The following is a 21431-nucleotide window of genomic DNA, read 5'->3' on the forward strand; positions in this document are numbered from 1 at the left end:
GAGACATTAAAACTGATTCAAACGAATGTGTATTTTCGAAGAAATTTTATCTGGCAACTATTTCCAGAAATCCGGCACCTGGGATAAGTGGAAATAAATTGCTCAGGAGTGTGGCCTAACGGTTTGCATCGATCCCTCGTGTCAAACGAGCTTTTGTCTATCAGCTTTAGTTGCTATTTGGTAAATACCATGCAACAGTTCATGTTGCAATCTGTTGAAACCAAATCGTTATATTGCAATTCGTATGATCCAAAAATGTTGGATTGAAATACATAAACTGTTCACATGACAGACACAATAAGAAATTATAATAAATGTCTTGGCCGTCTTAGAATGCGTGGAGACTGATATTCCTTTATTTTTTGTATATAGAGAAAAAATAAACGCATAAGAGTCCCATCATTTCTTTCAAAGCCTATAATTCATGCAAAAGCTCTTAGAACTTATGAAAATATATAATGTTCGTCCTCATGAACCTACAGATGGATGACACATACTTTTAGTTAGGCAGATCGACTTGAACTGTCCTACAATACGGTCGCATTTTACCAACAGCTCGAGGCTAAGTCTTAGACTACCGAGAGATATTGAAATTTTGTTTTTCGCTTTCAACAGGCAATCTTCTTGAAAGACTACCTGTTGAAACGCAAAGTAATAAATTTGTTTTTAACGTTAACGAGTGTTTAGTGAGCAAATTTGGTTTGAGATATTTCTAATTAAATTCTATAGTGAAGTGAAAGTGTAGTGAAGTTTTCCAGTTATGCCTGGAAAAAATAAAAAAGCTCGCTTTGATGCGGCTTCAAGGAAACGTGAGGCATCTCCTCCAAGTGACACTGAAATTTCGACTAACAGGTATGATATTCTTTCTTCCGTTGGGGATCAAGAAATTCAAACTTCTCATACTGAGCATAAAGCCGTTATGTAGAAGGTTAAAGTTCCACCTATTGTGGTATTTGTAGCAAATTTAAAAGCATTTCGATCAGAACTTTCATCATTTCTGTCGGATGTGAAAGTTAATTTTCAAAGTGGCCGCCAAGGCGAAATTCGTATTTTGGCCGAATCTCTTGATGGCCATAAACATCTTTTACAGTATTTGACTGAAAAGATGTATAAATTTTATTCTTTTGATGCCAAAAACGAGAGACCGTTTAAGGCTGTTTTGAAAGGTCTTTCAAATGACCAAACTATTGAGGAAATTAAAGAATGTTTGTCAGAATCACTTGGTTTTGCTCCCAACCAAGTAATTTTGATGAAACGAAAGGCAAATGCCAAAATTAATCAAACTGGAATACACCAGGAAAATTACTCAGTACATTTTGATCGTTCCAAAGTAAATAATTTTAAATGTTTGGAAAAAGCACATGTTTTATTTAACGTGCGAAAAAAGTGGGAAAATTTCAAGAGACATTGAGGAATCCATAATCTTACTCAATGTCGTAATTGTCAAGCCTATGGTCATGGAACTCGAAACTGCCATATGGCAGCAAAATGTATGATTTGTGGAGACACTGGTCACACGAAAGATATCTGCCCCGTGAAAGAGACCACTAATAGTTTCGAATGTGTAAATTGTGGGGGAAATGCCAGTGTCCTTACAGGTAATATTTCAAATTCAAACAGTAACAAACCATTCGTGTTTGGTGCTGAAAAGTCAGCCAGTATTGATTTAGGTAGTCCAACTCCAGAAAAGATTGAATACCTACAACAATCCATGCTGCAGCTAATGTCCGTTTTGTTGAACTGTAACTCGATGTACGAGGCTGTTCAAGAAGGTATAAAATTTACAACTAATATTGTTATGAAATTGAAATTCAGCAATGATTTTAAATAATGCTGTAAATTTTCTAAATTGGAATGCTCGCTCTTCAAAAGCGAAAGAGGATGAATTTTTCAATTTTTTAACAGTCCACGATGTGCATATTGCAGTTGTGACTGAAACGCTTTTAAAGCCAAATATTAAACTAAAAAAGAACCCAAATTATATAGTTCATAGGTTTGATAGATTTGATGTTGCCGGTGGTGGAGTTGCAATAGTTATCCACCGTCGAATAAAACATCGTGTTTTACCCCATCTTGAAACCAAAGTTATCGAGAGTTTGGGAATTGGAATTGAAACAAGTATTGGCATTTTATTTATAGCCGCAGTGTATTTGCCTTTTCAATGCACTGGTGAGCGAAAAAATTATTTCAAGGGAGATTTGCAAAAACTCACAAGAAATAAATTTATATTTTTAATCATCGGTGATTTTATTGCGAAACATCGATCTTGGAATAATGCTCAAAGCAATTCCAATGGAAAAATGTTGTTTAATGATTGCTCGGCTGGATTGTATTCAGTTTTATTTCCAAATGGTCCTACATGTTATTCTTCTATTAGGAATCCATCTACAATTGATTTGGTACTAACAAATCAAAGCCATTCATGCAGTGATTTATCAACCCATGCTGACTTTGATTCTGATCATCTTCCCATAACATTTTCTATTTCCCATGAAACTATTTTAAATCCCACTAGATCTGTGTTAAATTATCACAAGACTAATTGGGATAGATATCGTTCTACGATCGAAGAAAATTTAAATGATGATATTATTTTACAAAATAGTGCTGACATTGACAGAGCATTAGATAATTTTAGCAGCTTAATACTCAATGCCCGGAATTTATCAGTTCCTAAGGCTCGAGTGAAATTTAATGCACCAATTATTGACAGTGAACTTCAACTTCTCATACGTTTGAAGAACATACGGAGACGTCAATACCAAAGATCTCGTGATCCTGCTTTGGAAATTATTTTTCAAGAATTACAAAAGGAAATTAAACACAGATTCACTCTCTTGCGAAATGAGAATTTCATGAGAGAAGTTGAACAACTAAAACCTTATTCAAAACCTTTCTGGAAGCTTACGAAGGTTCTTAAGAAACCTTCGAAGCCCATTCCAGTCCTTAAAGATGGTGATTGCATTTTTCTAACGAATGAACAAAAATCTCAAAAACTTGCTCAGCAGTTTGAGAGTGTTCATAACTCCAATTTGAACGTAGTAAGTCCTATTGAAAATGAAGTAAACCAAAAGTATGATCAGATCACCACCCAAGAATTTCTTTCTGAAGAGGTATCAGAAACAAACTTGAATGAGGTGCGAATTATTCTCAAAAAATTCAAAAACATGAAAGCACCAGGAGATGATGGGATTTTCTATATCCTTATTAAAAGACTTCCCGAAAACTCTTTAAATTTTTTGGTAAAAATTTTTAACAGATGCTTTGCACTAGCACATTTTCCTACAAAATGGAAAAATGCCAAAGTCACTCCAATTTTAAAACCCGAAAAGAATCCAGCTGAGGCATCAAGTTATCGACCAATTAGTTTACTTTCCTCTATTAGCAAACTTTTTGAAAGAATAATTCTGAATAGAATGATGAATGAGAACTCAATTTTTGCAAATGAGCAGTTTGGTTTTCGCCATGGGCATTCCACTACTCATCAGTTACTTAGAGTAACAAATATGATTCGAACTAATAAATCTGAAGGCTATTCGACTGGATATATAGATATAGAAAAGGCATTCGACAGTGTTTGGCATAAAGGTTTAATAGCTAAAATGTCACAATTCTGTTTTCCGCTTTACCTTACAAAAATGATACAAAGTTATTTAACTGACCGCACTCTTTAGGTTAATTATCTAAATGGTAAATCTAATAGATTGCCTGTTAGAGCTGGTGTGCCTCAGGGGAGTATCTTGGGCCCAATCTCTATAACATTTTTACTTCTGATCTTCCTGATTTACCACCAGGTTGTGAGAAATCTTTGTTTTGTGACGATACAAGCATTTCCGCAAAAGGGAAAAGCCTTCGTGTTATATGCAGTCGGCTACAAAAAAGTTTAGATATATTTTCTTCATACTTGCAGAAATGGAAGATTTCCCCTAATGCTTCTAAAACACAGTTAATTATTTTTCCTCATAAGCCAAGAGTTTCATTTCTCAAACCCACCCATAACCACCACGTTATTAAGATGAACGGTGTGGTCTTAAATTGGTCTGATCAAGTTAAATACTTAGGGCTAATTTATGATAAGAATCTTACTTTCAAGGAGCACATTGAAAATATCCAGTCAAAGTGCAATAAGTATATCGAATGTTTATATCCTCTTATCAACAGGAATTCTAGACATTGTCTCAAGAATAAACTGTTAATTTACAAACAAATTTTTAGGCCAGCAATGTTATATGCAGTTCCCATCTGGACAAGTTGTTGTGCAACCAGGAAGAAGACACTTCAAAGGATTCAGAATAAACTTTTGAAAATGATTTTGAAGCGTCCTCCCTGGTTTAGCACGAACGAGCTACATAGGCTCACTAATGTAGAAACATTAGAAAATATGTCAAGCCAAATTATCAACAAATTCCGACAAAAATCGTTGCAATCCTCAATTGCAACGATTAGCTCACTTTCTAGTCAGTAAGATAGTTTTAAGTTTATTTTAAGTTTTGTTTTATTCCTTTTTTTTCTCCTTGACAAGTAGGTTTAATAATTTTCCTACAATTACATTAACTTAACTGCGAAAGCTAATAACATTCAATAATATAAAAAGTGTACAAATACATATATATATAATAGTGTTGAAATGTCACCATTTGTGGCAGAACACACAATACTAATTTTGAATAGATATTAGTACATAAATAAATCATTACAAACATTCCCCCCCCCCCCTATTAAAAAAAAAAAATACTTCTAGTTTAATCATAATTATTTGCCTTCAATTCAAGATTAGAACTTCCTTTTGCAATTTTCACAATTGAGAGCATTTCCATATGGGATTCTTATGCTTTTATGGGCAGTATGGTGTCATTCGTTTACGACAAAGAGAAGAGAGTAGCTCTCTGTTGTAATGTTGGATATTCTAGTCGTGAACAGGCAGATTTGATAATCTGGAGATGGGAAGAATCGTGCACCACTGATTAATCTAGTAAGTTGCTAACACAATATAAGCTGTATTATTCACATGTTAGTTGAAATTCGCCTTAACTACATTCACAAATGCATCACCTATGAGTTGAAACTCAACCTTTACTCCATGAATTACTATATATGTTACTATGATATATATATATATATATATATATATATATATATATATATATATATATATATATATATATATATATATATATATATATATATATATATATATATATATATATATATATATATATATATATATATATATATATATATATATATATATATATATATATATATATATATATATATATATATATATATATATATATATATATATATATATATATATATATATATATATATATATATATATATATATATATATATATATATATATATATATATATATATATATATATATATATATATATATATATATATATATATATATATATATATATATATATATATATATATGATACTGTTGTAGGATGGAATAATAAACCGCATTTTTCTTCAAATCACATAACATGTTAATTGAACATTGCAAAACATTCTAACCAACCCGAAAATCAAAGTGTTACCACGGTTACCATTCTCCCCTGCTGTTGCTTGCACGTGCGAATAAACGTCAAAATATCAACGGCTGGTACCAGAGACCGGTATCAAATGGTGGTGGTGCCTGATACGCAGCTTAGCAAGCAATCTGGTAGCCACTATTATCCGCTGCAAGTTTTGACAGTTCTTTGTTTACCATTTGATCCTATCACGCTAGACGAAGCAGCAGCTTGTGATAATTTATAACTTATTATTTCTTAATTTATTACATCTAACGAACTGAAACTGATTGCAAATACTCACAGAACCGCTATATGCCCGATCTTTTCATTTTCAGATACCTAAAGTTGCGAAAACACTAAGACAGAGGGATGTCTTTCTCAAATCTATTATTCCTACTTTAACAAAATCAAGATATAAATCAAAATATAAAGGCAGGCCAAATAGGTTTTGTTGGCGGGTCAAAAAATGTAATTAGAACTCGGCAGAAATTTTGAAATTTCTTCGTTATTTTCCTATAAATAGCGTTGATGAATGATGTAGTTATTTCATATTAGACATTTAAATCAACAGAGGTATGATAGAACAGTTATTGAATGTGTAGAGTGGTCCAAAATACCCCCGCTATCTCCAATTACTTGATTTGATTTTATTCGTTTCATGGTTAATTGCAATTATAAGATTGTTCACTGCCAAACTGTGCACGTCTAATAGCGTGCAAATTAGGTTAAGATAATTGATATAGGGTGAAGATTACATTTGAAAATCATCTCAGCCCTGGTTATATCAAACAAACAAATTAATTGCTTTGCACACCTTGAATAACATGCGGTGTTGTGTATCGCGTGACATCCTCAAAAACAGACAATGAAATTGTTTTGGTTGTGATCCAACACTGTGCGGGTAAATATCGGAATTAAGTGTGATTCAATGTGTTCAAAACCTAGGACAATCTTACAAAACCATCGGTTCGATGGTTTGGCGAAATATGATGTATAAAAGCTGGCCGCGCACCGTCATTGTAGGTAGTGGAGTGGAATGACCTCGCCACTTGTGTACGTGTGTTGATTTTTTCCTTCTCGTTGTTGCTTTTTGAGATCCATTTGTCCGAGCTGCTGTTTATATGATTGCACAGTTTGCGGTTATGTTTTTATATGCTATTTTCAAGTTTCCCACCGTGTATAACCCAGTTTCAAAATCCAATAACATTGTTGTGGAGATTTTTGTTTTTCGGTTTCCCCAGCTCTACCGTTGCACTTTCTGGTTTTTAAGCTGGTTTGCACGCATAGAGCAGACCGACGCGATTATTTTACTTACCGGCTAACAACTTCTGTTTGGCTGCTTGCATGTACGCAGTGCTGATGATTGCCGGAAAAGTTGCCGTTTTATTCCGATCTGCGAAGGTTGCGAGCGGTTGTCCGAAAACAGGGGAGGTTGGGCCGGCGACGGGCTGAATTAACAGTTAGCGATAGCTTGATGGTTGTTTTTGGGCTATCAGGCTAACCATTCGAAACTAATTGTTGTCGCTTGACATTGCAACGGTGTTTTGTAATTCAGAGTTAATAAAATTTGATGGAAATATTGACATTACACTTTGGTGATAAATTCTGGAATTTAGACCGAAATAGAATCCAGGTTGTATTTTTTTATTTATTTCATTTGCCAACAGAAATTTGACTAGCACTGCTTCGGCAAACTACCATTCCATTCATACATTCCATTAATAAAAACATTTTCCCCCGGTTTTTTCTACTCAACCATCGAGCCTATTTTCAGACTTTTTCTGCAATATTCCGACCATCAGAGGCTTGTATGTACAAACCTCGGGCTGGGCACGGCTTTGCGTTAAATGGAAGCGTTATACTTGACATATCGATCCGTAGCAGCCTGTCGTTAGGTCACTCGACTATCGTGAAGTGGAGAAGAGAAGGTGCTTTTAAGGAATGAATATAGTCAAGGAGTATTCATTCCTTAATTCCTTCGTTCTTTAGGATCAGTGAGTCAATTTATCTTTCTTCTGATAAATACGCATTGAAAAACATCATTTATCATCGCGATAAACTGGTGACTTTATTTGACGACTGTAATAGAATCGAAACTCCAATTATCCTTGACAAATTGAGAACAACCACTCGACAAGTCTAAATCACCTCTCGTGACCCTCCGCCATTAGAAATTCAAAGCATGCAACACATATGCAATCTTTGGACGGGCGTCAAAAAATGACCTGCACCGGCAATTCCATTGAAAATAAAATATATATTGCACCAAATTTTTCACGTCAGTTGAAAGTATCTCCCGTGCGTTTTACCTTCAATTTCAGACAGACTGATTGTCATTGGAATAAATGACCCTTATTGAATTTCAAGATTACCACGCAGTAATTTCGAAGTACCGATTTTCCGCCTTTCTCTTACCAGGGAGAATTCCATTTTCGCCAAATTAAACTGAAAGGACAGTTATTATTATGATATAGAATCATCAAGGCGATGCTTGCCCCTTGTGTTTTTCATTTCTGATTTCAATCGGAAGAAGTCATATTGAATTTGAAATGTCACCGAACATCGATTCCGGATAATTTTGGTTCCTGAAATACTAACATTAAAAGACCTTTGAACAGTTTCCTCGATTTTACTAAGCGTTCCTCAATTAAAATATAGCGTCGAACATCATGTTGCTCTGGATAACAGTGTCTGGCCTCTAGACAATCGAAAAAATTAAAAAAGTTCTCATAGCACATGAAAAGTCTTGTTTTCACTTATCAATTAAGACCCTTCTTCTTCTTCTGTTGGAAATCTTGATTTTGATATAAATAGGGTAGAGGAACCATATTTCGCCTTCCTATTAGAGATGGTCGGGTTTGATGTTTTTCAAACCCGTACCCGACCCGAACCCGAATTTTTTTCGGTCGAAACCCGAGCCCGACCCGCACCCGAAACTTTTTTTTTCGTTCAAACCCGAACCCGACCCGGACCCGAAAATTTTATTTCTTTGAAACCCGAACCCGAAATTGTGAAACCCGAACCCGACCCGAACCCGAGATTACATAGATTTTATAGTCGGGTTTCCATACCCAAACCCGACCTGAAACCGACATTTTCAAACCCGAACCCGACCCGAACCCGAAAATATTTTTTTCACAAAACCCGAACCCGACCCGTACCCGACATTTTCGAAAATTTTCAAACCCGAACCCGACCCAAACCCGTCGGGTACGGGTCGGGTCGGGTTTCGGGTTTTTAAACCCATCTCTACTACTTCCTATGGATCCTCACGATAATAATTCTTTCGAATGTTCAGAAGCAAATAATTTATATACGCTACTCTCAAGCTTGAAATCTCATGATATCTTTATCACAGGTACGTGATTAATGGTTATAATATTTTACTATTTTACGAGCAATCAATAGAGCGTCTGCTAGTTAGACGGATTTTCTATTGGTTTTTAGAAACGAGTGCTAAATGTTTCTAACCGGAAATGTACTTCAAACTATGAGCATATTGTATATTTTATAAGCATTTGAAATTTCCTGAATGTGATTTTAATGATTTCATGTTAGTTATAACAAAATTATCGATTTCTCAGCAGATTTTTCATAATTATTAAGAGGTGAAAAATGGGTCACATTACTTGCCTCGGTTCCATATTTCGCCCTGGGCGAATCTCTATACACTGTTTTGGGAATATGATGTGTGCCTAATTTTCACCCTGTCTGTCAATAACAGTTAAGTGGAAAACAATAACAACGTTTCCGATACAAGCTTGATATAATCTTTTTATATAAAAATCATGATTTGTATGCATCTATATTTCAATATAACCTTTGAATGCTTGTATTGATTTCCGTCGAGCTTGGTATACGTGTACTTTTTACAGAGCTGATGGTCATAGAATTGAAAGGAAAGAAAGGGATAACCATCTAGAAAACAGATCATGCTCAGAACCTCAGAATCGTTGTCCGATGCCATTTTAAAGCCCGACACGGCGATTTCCAGTTTACGAAAAGTAAATCGTCGTTATCCGAAACTCTGCATACAACATTAACTACCGTTGTCGATTACTATTGGGATGGTTTTGGGAATATCTGAAGTGGCTGATGTTGCATTTCCAGCGATTTTTGGACTTTCATGAAAACATTCGCCTTGATCGATTGTCTGTTTTCACCTCCCGCTTCTTGATGTAGCAATAATAATAATGATTTGATAGCGAAGAGTCCAAAATACGTTTCGAAAAGTTGCTGGAGCTGGTGTATTATTAAATTGAAGTTTTGAAGTGAAGGAAGACTAAACTTGACACAGGTATTTTTCGATATAAGATTGATTGTTATAGAAGAAAGATTGACTCATTATTGACAACATGATCTCCTTACAATTCAGTTAGAAATTAAAGGTTCAACAGTAACACAGAATATCGAAAAACCAGACCATAAAAACTTCTAAGCCACCAAAAAAACAAAAGCTAACATGGAATCCCGAGTAAGGCTGAGTAATCAGCTGGTGATTTTTGAAATAAATGCTTTGCACGGTTAACCAACCAATTGCATTACATAATTAAGTTGATTTTCTTTTCATATGTTGATTTGTTTCGTTTAACAGCTGTTTTCGTCATATTTTCAAGGTGGGCGAAAAATGGATCCTTAGGTGGGCGAAATTAGGAGTTTCGGAGTCGAATTTAGGGGTTCGGACACCCATCAGGAAATTTCTATTTAACTCGACTAGATAAGTTATTTTGGCTGTAATGCAACCCGAATGTGCAACACAATGTTTATAGTGCACTATACAGTAAATACTGTGCATCGTCGAAGTAACACATCAAAATGTTTAACGTTTAACTGGTTAGTCATGAATAAAGTGGGCGATTTATAGGTCCGTTACCCTAGATGCATGGATTTCTTCCGAACATGAAGTTGAACATTAAAAATTAAACAACAAGATCCGAAGATAAAAGGATTATCATCTTCACATTTTCAATGCTTCAAGTTTTGAATCAAGCAAAAAGCAGAGCCTTGGTGCTACATTCCGATTCGGAACTTGACCTTCTGTTTACTAAACACAGACTTCGCAGCCAACCGTTAAGCGTACAGGACAATTGCGGGGCTAGCGCTACGATCCTACTGACACTAACAGTCTCTCCCGAGTCAAGACTCGAACCTACGACGACTGACTTGTTAGGCCAGCATCGTACCTCGAGACCAGCTGGAGAGGCACCTTTTGAATCACTTCTAATATATAAAAAAAACTGGCCTATGTGGTCCCCGTGGCTCTGTGGTTAGCGATGTCGGTCTCCCACACACGGTTGTGATATCGGGTTCGATTCCCGATCTGGTAGAGGATCATTTCGAGCTGGAAATTTTATCGACTCAGCACTGGGGCACGGTGCATCGTTGTACTTATCCTACACATAAAAAATGTGCCAAAAACAATATCGATAACGAATTCTCCCAACTAATAATCGAGTTGATCGAAACAGCCCCCACAGGCTAGCGTGCGATGATTCAAATTTTCCTATGCAAACTTTCGACATTCCTGTCAATTTTACGCGCCTATTACAGATTAACGTTTATTTCAGTGATCACAACATCACTTGAAATTAACGTTCGATTGCTGGATTATATAGGTTTTATTGCGATGGAGAAGTTACACCCCCTTTTTTTTGATTATGCAAATTGTGTACACACAGTCCCTTTATTGAATACAAAAATAGTCATTTTCGAGGTGAGAAAGCTTTCTTGAAAAATGTATTTGATAAGTTTAGAAAAATTCTACACTAAATGACAGCAATATACTCTTTTCTACAAAAATATGCCAATAGTATTACCTTGTAGAATTTTTTACCAATGATAAATTTGAATAACGTTGAAATTCATTTTAAGAGGGTACTTTACTTTTATTTACTTTTTTTTTCAGATTGATAGATATATAACAGATAATAGTCTTTCACAAAATAGCTTGACGAGTTAGTCCTACAATGGTTCCGAAGCATGTTATCCATTTTATCAAGAAATAAAATGAAGTTTTTTTTCTTATTTCAGTGCAAATTTCAATCTTCAAATGAAATACTTACAAGCCTAAAAAACCTTCTAGAAGACATCAAAACGCTGAAATCGAGCGTATCTTATCACACACCGATGTTCAACTATTTTTTATGTCATCCCATTGTGTGCCGGTGCCTAAGAGAAAATTTTCTCATAGCGCGTGTGCCTTTGATGGATTTTGTCTACGTAGAACTACGACTCTCAGGAAGTTTCGTTACATCGACCTGTAAAATGAATATCTAAAAACGGAGCGGAGGAATAATGTGTCCAATTTCAAATTCTTATAAGTCGGATATTATTCAACGGTTTACTACGTTCTTGCAGCACTGGATTGGAAAATTATCCATGCATCCGTCCAAATGCAAAAAATTGCAATTTGACTATGCGAACTGTTGTACTATTGTAATTGTCAAGCCTTGTTTAAATGAGCCTATGATTGGCTTGCTCTCCTCAACACAGTCGTCGGAATGTTATACTAATTAAGCCAGGAGTGCACTCTTTAGGATACACAAGAGCCTGCCTCTGCTCAAACCCATCATTTCACTAGTGGATGGCGGGAAGGACGGTTGCAACTTGTTTTCTGTGTGGACTCATCACTGCGACCAGAGCTTAGATCTATTGTGATATTGCCAGGTGTTTTCTGTTTTCTGTACTCCGTACTTCATATTATTGGCAGTATCACTATTGAAGTAAGCGATACGCTTATCATACATATCCGTGCTTGTGTGTAAGTTTTACCGAGCTATACCAAGCCTCTGTCCATCCTAACAATATCGCCTTATTACAAGTTCCTGGAAAGAACTTTCATACGTTACTCATATCAGTTTTATTATAATAGGGATATATTTTTGTTAGAAGGAGAGTCAACAATACTGTCAAATACTGTAGAATTCATATTGAAGGAAGGGTAGGTGGTGGGGAGCCTGAAAATAAACCCATGCTAAAGTCCTTTGACAACCAAATGTCCTGATTCTAGTAAGATTCGAACCCACGACCACAAGTTTACCAAAGCGGATTCTGTAAGCTTGCGGCCACGGAGCTCCCTCGTTCCGGTCCCAACTTAGTAGCAGTTGGTAGCAGCAGCGGATACCAGCAGCGATGAAGGTAGCTTTTGGCTCAAACAAATCATTATACTAGCAGATTGAGCAATCAAAATCTCATATCCGACATTAAATTGAACAATAAATTGTACTTTTTAGGACAAAACCAACAAATGAAGATTTCATGTTTTTCAAGAGGTTATGTGCTAGAATTTAAAGTGAAATGTTATTTTAATCTGCATGCACTCTAACTGTTAAAGCTTGTTAGCGCCGCTTTGTGTTTTTTCAATTCCCAGTTCAAGCTTCAATTCAAGCTGTTGCGAAACTAAGAGTGTGGTGCATTTTCTGCTATCTGCTCCTATTTGTCAGGAAAAGATGAAAACAGTTGTCGTTACAACCCGCAACACAATACGTGATGTTTTGTCGCATGTGTGAGAGTTCCATCGGTTCTTTTCCGCTGCGTGCCAACATGAAATGCGATTCACTGCATCTTGCGTCTAGCGAAATTGAAAGACAAAGCTTAAAAAAAAAGGTGGAACTAGTTACAAAACGAGCGTGGCCCCATGCAATAAATCTCTAAAATAGTGGTGAACTATATAAGAGCCTGCTTCTGCTCAAACAAATCATTTTACTATGGGATGGTGCGACCAACGTACATAATTCAGCAGCAGCGGATAGCATCCGCTGATTTAACTGACCTAACGCCTAACGAGTTTTTTGCTGTTCATCTCAAGTGACATCAAAACGTTAGAGCCGAAAAACTTGGAGGTTTTTGCACACAACCCTGGTGATTTTTTCTAGCTTTTTTACTGATTTTTCTTCTCTGAAGTAATATAAATGTAAATATGAAGATTGATAATGGAATAAATTCAAAATATTAAAGTATGACTTTTAAAACATATTGTTTCACAAGTGTCACAACTGTTGTCAGGGGCTCGAGTTGATTTGTAGCGTTTCACCAAAGATGACCAGTCCATTTTTTTGTATGGACTACTCACTGTGACCAATTGATATATTGTGATATTGCCCGGATGTCTGCAGTATTTCGCATTTATATTATTCTTAGTGACACCACTAAATTGAGAGTAAGTTACACGCTTATTATTTATCCGTGCTTGTGTATGCAGGGTATATTCAGGGTAGCGAAAACGTTTTAAATTCCCTGATTTTGTTAAGGGACGGTTCAAGCCGTGGCGCGTATGTTAATCAGTCGAAAAAACGGGCCTCAAACTCCTGAATTTTGATCAATATCGACAATTTTAATCACGAGAACAAAAACTCTGATTAGCTGGTTGTCTAATTACCCAGCAAACCAGAAGTCGTATAAGGATGTTGAATCTAAATCGCTCAAATGTGCATGTCAAGTTTGAATTTTCATAAGATGCAACATCAAATTTGTTTATATCGTATAAAATATAAATCCTATAAAACGCAATATTAGGTTATATATAAAGCAATTTAACGTACTATATAAAATTCTAAAATGCGTCATTTCTCTAAATTGTATAGAATGCAATTTAAAGTTTCTAATGAGGCCATTTAAGATAGCCTGCGAAGTTATAAAAAATCGTAACATTTTTTTTTCAATGTTTTTGCAATGACTGGCTTGTTAGGCCAGCATCGTACTTCAAGAGCAGCTGGAAGATTAATAAACTATAAAACATTGTAAAAAATCACGCTTATACTGAATAGCACGACACCACATCAATATAGAGATACAGGTATACCTCGATTTTACGCACATTCTCGTTTTTGAAATGTGCGTAAAATCGAATCAAAATTTTCAATCTTTTTCATAGCCCAAAATTAACTTCCGTGATCGGAAATGTGCAAGAAAACATGTAGGGGTCATCCAATTAGTATGTAACGTTCGAAAGTGGGATTGGAAAGCTTGACGAAGAAGGCAATTATTTGCGTTACGTAAATGATAGACGTTCTTTAATGTGCCGTGGGAAACTCACCCAGAACATATGCAAAATGCTTGAAAGGAATTACTTAAAACAATGAAATGGGCGTGTGTGTATGTGAGTATATTTGTGTATGTGTGTTCGCGTGTGTGCGTGTGTATGTGTGTATGTGCGTATATGTGTGTGGATGTGCGTATATGTGTGAGGATGTGCGTATATGTGTGTGAATGTGTGTATGTATGTGCGCATATGTGTGCGCGTATATTTGTGCTTATATGTGTGTGTGCGCGTGTGTGTATGTGTGTGCGTGTGTGTGTATGTGTGTTTGTGTGTCTGTGTGTCTGTGTATGTGTGTGTGGGGGGGGGGGGGAGGGGGGTGTGTGTGGGGGGGGAGAGTATATGTATGACTCACACATTTATTTTTACTGTCTCCCGGTTTTCGGCAGATTTCCCAGTCTATATGGACGGCCCCTTATTAGTGAACCATGTCTAATATATATAACCCTTCATTACGCACAATTTAATGAAGAAAACATACGAATTTAAAATGTGTTTGAAAAAAAAGTGCGTATAATGTATAATCGAGGTATAACTGTACTGAGAAAGGCTAAGTTTTACATGTCAAAAGTACCAGATCTCTTCTCAAAGCGCAATGTTGACTAACTGTGATAATGTAATTTGGAGAATTCCTTATTAATTGTTCAGCAATACAACAAGGAAAACATACGAAAATAAACATGCCCTTTTTTGTTCCTGATTGCAATGCCTCTCATCTTGTTCGTTTGGCTCACAACATTCTCTCCGCCTCCTTCTCCCTCTGAGTAATGCTACATCAATATCGTGCGGAATTAGAGCAATTATTGGTTAGGTTTGAAACTTGGATAACAATTGTGTCTTGGCTATAAGTTTTGCTGTATTATTCGACGTTTTTATCAGTAAGAAGCACTATGAAAACAAAATATTTACGAGTATCTATTATACCTAGTGGTATAGTAGTAGGATTCTCTATAGTGTCAAATCTGCTAAAGTTAGTTGAATGTATTCGCTGTTTAATCACGCTTCACGCACAATTTTTCTGTAAAGCTGGATCTTCTGGGAATTGAAAAACGCAATAATCGATCTAAGGTTACGCTTAAGCGTGGACGAAAATAATTGCAGCTCCTAATTAAATTGTTATTCTTTTATCAATTGTTTTTATAGGTATTTTTTTCGATTAAATTGCTTTAATGTCATTCAATCGATAAAAATACCTTTCTGTTTTTTAAATCTTTTTCTATTCTTCTATGTTATGAACTTCTGACAATGTATTCAATTCAACATGGATTTAATCCGTACAAGTATACTTGTTCCAAACTGTTTCGATTACCAACCGCACTTAGGCTGTAGATGGACTCAATCAATTTTTATCGTTTGATGAAAAATTTAGTACCACATCAATGATAAGCTTATTAATTACCGCCCGATTTTCATTATATTCTAGTCAATGGTACTAACTTTACAGTCCAACGCATTCGAAAACAACCTCTGTCATCTGTATTGATCGAAACATATGTTATGTGTTCAGGAACTACTCCTACGAAATAGGTGTGAAAACATTTACGATCGTTTTGACGCAATCACCAAAGCATTATATAATCTATATTCGAAATGCTGCTATTTGTAAACTCACGCAAGGATACCACCCTTCTTACAGAAACCCACCCCCAACATTGCCGGAATTATATAATGTAATTTGGATTGGTTGCGCGCATAGGCGCCGCATCATGAAAACACCTTGCTGTACGCTATTTTCAAAATCCTTCCCTACCAGAATAAATCGAATTGACCTCCCACTGCCACTCTTCCTCTTTGGTTTGAAGAGAAAGTTACGAAATAACCTTTCGTGACCGTAAAGTATTTCGACTGACGCATCAGGCCGTCATCAAAGTCGAATAGAAACAGGACGAGGCTAATGTGGAAATACATTCACACCAAAAAACGCTGCCCAAGTACACTCACCTCGAAAGCCAAACAAATGTTCTGCGGAAGGTTTTTTCTAGTGGCGCTTCGTTTCCGCCTTTTGTGAACCGACAATCGAACCGCAAGCACCGTAAAATGCACTAATCCAGAATGCGCCACTAGTGTTCTTCATGGTCACTGTCACGCTAGTCACTTGCGCTTCACTGCCACTGGAAATTAATTCGACTCTGACTGTGGACAGTTGGACTTACATCGAACCTAATTGGTTTTGTATCGAAAGTACAAAACAATTATGTAATCATGTAGTCCAGTCTGTTAGAACTTTTTGATTCGGTTTTCGGCTTTCTTCTTGCTCAAGAGCACGTGTTTCATGAGCCAATGGAGCCAAGTTAGCACCTGGTAGCCTAGCCTCCCGCTATGAGCACTGATTTCGACTGGTCACCACGAACAAAACAGCACGGCATGTTATCCGAAGAAACGTTGTTTTACAACTACTTTTACCTGAGAGGCTCAGAAAATGGCAACACCGAGAAAGAGAGCACTGACTGCCTGCCGCCTGTTTTTTGGTTACTCCTGCCAGAGAGCCTCCTCCTACTGTATGGGTAGGGTGGTTATGTTGTGATGGTAAATAGTTTTGGATTGATCGACTACAATTTTCTGTCTAGTAGGTACAGAGAGTATGAAAAAATAACTTAGTTTTTATTCCGCTTTTTGGACTGTTACGACTGTAATTAAAAACCGAAATGCGTAGATGATGTATCATACAATCTGATTCATATCTGGCAGCAAAACACGTTTTCACTCATGCGAAAATTGACCTTCATAGCCTGATGAGTGCACTTGCTGTGGAAATCGTAGTAAAAAATCAGTTGATAGCATGTGATTCCAGATAGTGGAGAGAAAAAATGAGAACACAAAAAAATGAGTAAGAGCGCATAATGTGCAACACCGGAAAAGAGGCGCAAACATAATGTTCCGTTTATATTCAACCTCGCGGTCAAAGAGCCGGTACAACAATCAAGGAACAATCAACTACGTAGCAGCTTGCGGTAATTAGGTTGGAGTTTAGATGTAGGGTTGGAGCGTTTCTCTAACACAGCATATACAGGTGTATTTTAGATTGCATTTTGAGAAGCATTTCTCAACAACATATCTTCTTTAAAAGTTTTTTTTTTTCAAAATATATGGCTTACTCACTTATGATTAGATTGAATCGAAATTGCATGTGTGAAAGTTCTAGAAACAATCCAAAGTATGATCTTCTTTTACTATAGTCACTATTCAATCATTATTTTGTGCCGTGTACCTATAGTTATTTCATTTCACGATACATAAAAAGATAGGTTAGGTAACGGATTTGTTTGACACTGTTTCACAAACACGCTCGGAAAAACACATGTTTACGGTCACATGATACGATATTTTTTGTGAATTATGGCTCAAATTGCGGAAATTTCAGGTTTCACGTAATTTTTGATATATTTGTTAGAATAAATATTCTAACAAATGCATAAGAATAAGAATTCTAATTCTAAGAATAAATGCATAAATATTGCCGTGTCGATATTTTATCGATATCAGTGCTTGGTTTGTAAGTGACAAAAGTGCCACATAGCGGGAGCATTACCACTTAGTGGTAAATGACGGTTGCAAGTTTTTACACATCTTTTGAAAAGAAGATGAACGTCTGTTCTCTGTGGATTTAATGCAATTGAAAACGACTATATTGAAGACCCAAAAAAATACACGTGGATAACCCTTGTGATGACCACCTGTTACAACATCAATCAAGAAGCAAAATAATCTATTCAACGGTCAAAATCACAGCAAGAACTTTAGTGTAACTATAGAAATAATTATTGCCACCATGGAATTACTAGGTTAATTTTTGGTACACAATCGTATATCAACAAAAATAAATTTATCACTTAAAATCATTAAACATTTAAAATTATGGAAAAAATGTTGACACAGAAATACAAAGAACAGATGTTCATCTTATTTTCAAAAGATGTGTAAAAACTTGCAAACGTCATTTAACAGTAAGTGGTAATGCTCCCGCTATGTGGCGCTCGTGTAACTTAAAAACCAAGCACAGATATCGATAAAATATCGATACAGCGATATTTATGCAGTACAACTGGGGCACCACAAGACGGATGTCGTAAGTGTATTAATGTACTTACTTTACTTCTATGGCGACAGATCATTAAGATCCTATGCCGAATCCAGAATACGTCTCCACAAAACTCGGTCTTGGGCTGCTACTCTCCAGTCTCCCCTTACACCCGCTGCTCTGGCATCCTTGTCGACAGCACACATCCAGCGCGTGCGCGGTCTGCCTCGAAGTCGTCGGCCTCTATCCGGTTCTCTACAAAATATTATCTTTGCCGGTCGTTCATCCGCCATCCGTGCTACATGGCCAGCCCACTGTAACCTGCCGTGTTTTATCAGCTTGACAATATCAGCGTATTTGTATACTTCGTACAGCTCGTGATTCATGCGCCTGCGCCACACCCCGTTCTCTAGTTTGCCTCCGAGTGTTGATCGCAGGATTCTACGCTCGAAGACCCCAAGCGCTCGTCGATCGGCCTCCTTCCACGTCTACGATTCATGTCCGTAGAGCGCCACCGGGAGGATCAGAGTCCTATAGAGCGCAAATTTCGTACGGATCTGTAGGCTACGGGACCTAAGTTGGCTACGCAATCCGTAATAAGCCCTATTCGCCGCCGCAGTCCGCCTCTTCACCTCGCGGCTCACCTCGTTGTCACATGTCACGAGAGTACCAAGATAAATAAATTCGTCGACCACTTCGAAAGTATCCCCATCCATCTCCACCGCAGCCCCAACACCCGTAGAACTACCACGCTCTCTGCCAGCCACCATGTACTTCGTTTTGGCAGTGTTTATGGTGAGTCCAATTCTCGCAGCTTTCCTTTTGAGAGCCGTAAAGGCGTCCTCAACTGCTCTACGGTTAACACCAATTATATCAATGTCGTCCGCAAAGCCCAGAAGCATGTGAGACTTAGTGATGATGGTGCCGCTCCTCTGCACACCTGCCCTTCGCATCGCACCTTCCAAAGCTATGTTGAACAGCAAGTTCGAGAGCCCGTCACCTTGCTTCATACCATCTAACGTCACAAACGCGTCCGAAAATTCGTCCGCTGTCCTAATGCATGATGTGAAACCGTCGAGGGTCGCACGTATCAGTTTAATCAGTTTAGTTGGGAAACCATGTTCTAGCATTATTTGGCACAGCTCATTGCGTTTCACTGTATCGTACGCCGCTCGAAAGTCTATAAACAGATGATGTGTCTGCAGGTTGTGTTCTCGTAACTTGTCGAGGATCTGTCTCAAGGTGAACATCTGGTCCGTTGTAGATCGCCCCACTCGAAAACCGCATTGGTATTCTCCAACAAAGGCTTCCTGCAACGGCCTCAGTCGCTGGAACAGGATACGGGAGAGAATTTTGTAAGCGGAATTGAGGAGGGTTATGCCTCTATAATTACTACACTCGAGTCTATGTCCCTTCTTGTAGATAGGGCATATGAGTCCTTCCAACCAGTCCGTAGGTAGTTGTTCCTCAGACCATACCCTTAGGATAATCTGGTGAATTGCACTACACAGCCGCTCGCTCCCAACATTGAAAAGTTCGGCCGGTAAGCCGTCCTTCCCAGCGGTTTTGTTGTTTTTTAGCTCTTTGCAAGCATTCTTCACCTCGTCCAATGTTGGTGGGTCCACAGCTTGTCCGTCCTCCCCAATATCTATCCTGTTCCCCTCGACGACTCTCCTTCCTTCCTCGCCGTTCAACACCACTTCGAAATGTTGCTTACAAGGCTTGGCCACCTGCGATTTATCGGTAATCAGGTTCCCCTCCCTGTCATTGCACATGGCAGATACTGGCACGGTCCGGTTCCTGATTCCGTTGATCGTTCTATAGAAGCTCCTCGTGTCGTGCCTGGTGAAGCCATTCTCCGCCTCCGCGAGGACGCGATCGTAGTGCTCACGTTTCTCACGGCGATGAAGCCTCTTTTCGGCAGCTCTTGCCTCCCGGTATTTCTCCAGCATCTGACGCGTTACACGATTAGCTGCTACTAACGTGTTGGCGTAGGCTCGATTATTCTCCTCCGTCACCTCTAGGCACTCAGCATCGAACCACCCACTACGCGTGGTTCCCGTTGTCATGCCTATCACCGCTCGCGCTGTTTCGCTGACCGCATCAGGGATATGCTTCCACTTCTCGTTCAGGTCCACTCCAGTTGGTTCGCCGATCCGTCTATCAACTTTCCGAGTATACTCTGCAGCAACTCCTTCCGCTGATAACCCTCGATGTCCAGATGTATCTTCCTCGCCGATCTCGATTTAAATACATCAGACAACCGGGCGCGAATCTTGCCTACCACGAGATAGTGATCCGAGTCGATGTTTGGCCCTCGAAAGGACCGCACATCTATGACGTCTGAGAAGTGCCGGCCGTCGATCAGCATGTGGTCGATCTGGGAGCAGGCCTCTCCATTGGGGTGTCTCCAGGGTGCTTCCGAATATTCAGACGTGCAAAATGGGTGCTACAGATGGCCATTCCCCTGGCCGCGGCGAAGTTCACTAGCCTCAAGCCGTTGTCGTTGGTGGTAGAGTGAAGGCTTTCCCTACCAATAACGGGACAAAACAACTCCTCTCGTCCGACTTGTGCGTTCGTATCTCCGATGACGATCTTTATATCGTGTTGTGGACACTCTCCATACGTTTTCTCGAAGAGCTCATAGAACTCTTCCTTTACGTCATCGGTTTTATCGTTTGTCTGCGCGTACACGTTGATAAGGCTGTAATTGAAGAATCTGCCCTTGATCCTCAATACGCATAGACGATCAGTAATAGGCCTCCACCTAATAACACGCTTCATTTGGTTTCCAAGTAGTACGAAACCGACGCCCCGTTCCGCTCTATCGCCGCCACTGTAGTAGATG

At 38.0% G+C, this 21431-nt stretch overlaps 1 protein-coding gene across 2 annotated transcripts in view; it reads right to left on the bottom strand.

The window, feature by feature from the left end:
• Positions 1-16968, bottom strand: part of LOC129727817 (protein quick-to-court) — a 59712-nt gene extending 42744 nt beyond the window's left edge. Inside the window, exon 1 of one of the 2 annotated variants that reach the window (XM_055686021.1) lies at positions 16507-16968. The gene's annotated coding sequence lies outside the window, so the exon portion shown is untranslated. The remainder of the gene's footprint in view (positions 1-16506) is intronic. The other variant, XM_055686020.1, reaches the window with a different exon arrangement.
• Between the last annotated feature and the right edge of the window lie 4463 nt (positions 16969-21431).

This window comes from Wyeomyia smithii, chromosome 3 (assembly GCF_029784165.1).
Source record: "Wyeomyia smithii strain HCP4-BCI-WySm-NY-G18 chromosome 3, ASM2978416v1, whole genome shotgun sequence".
Taxonomy (NCBI): Eukaryota; Metazoa; Arthropoda; class Insecta; order Diptera; family Culicidae; genus Wyeomyia; species Wyeomyia smithii.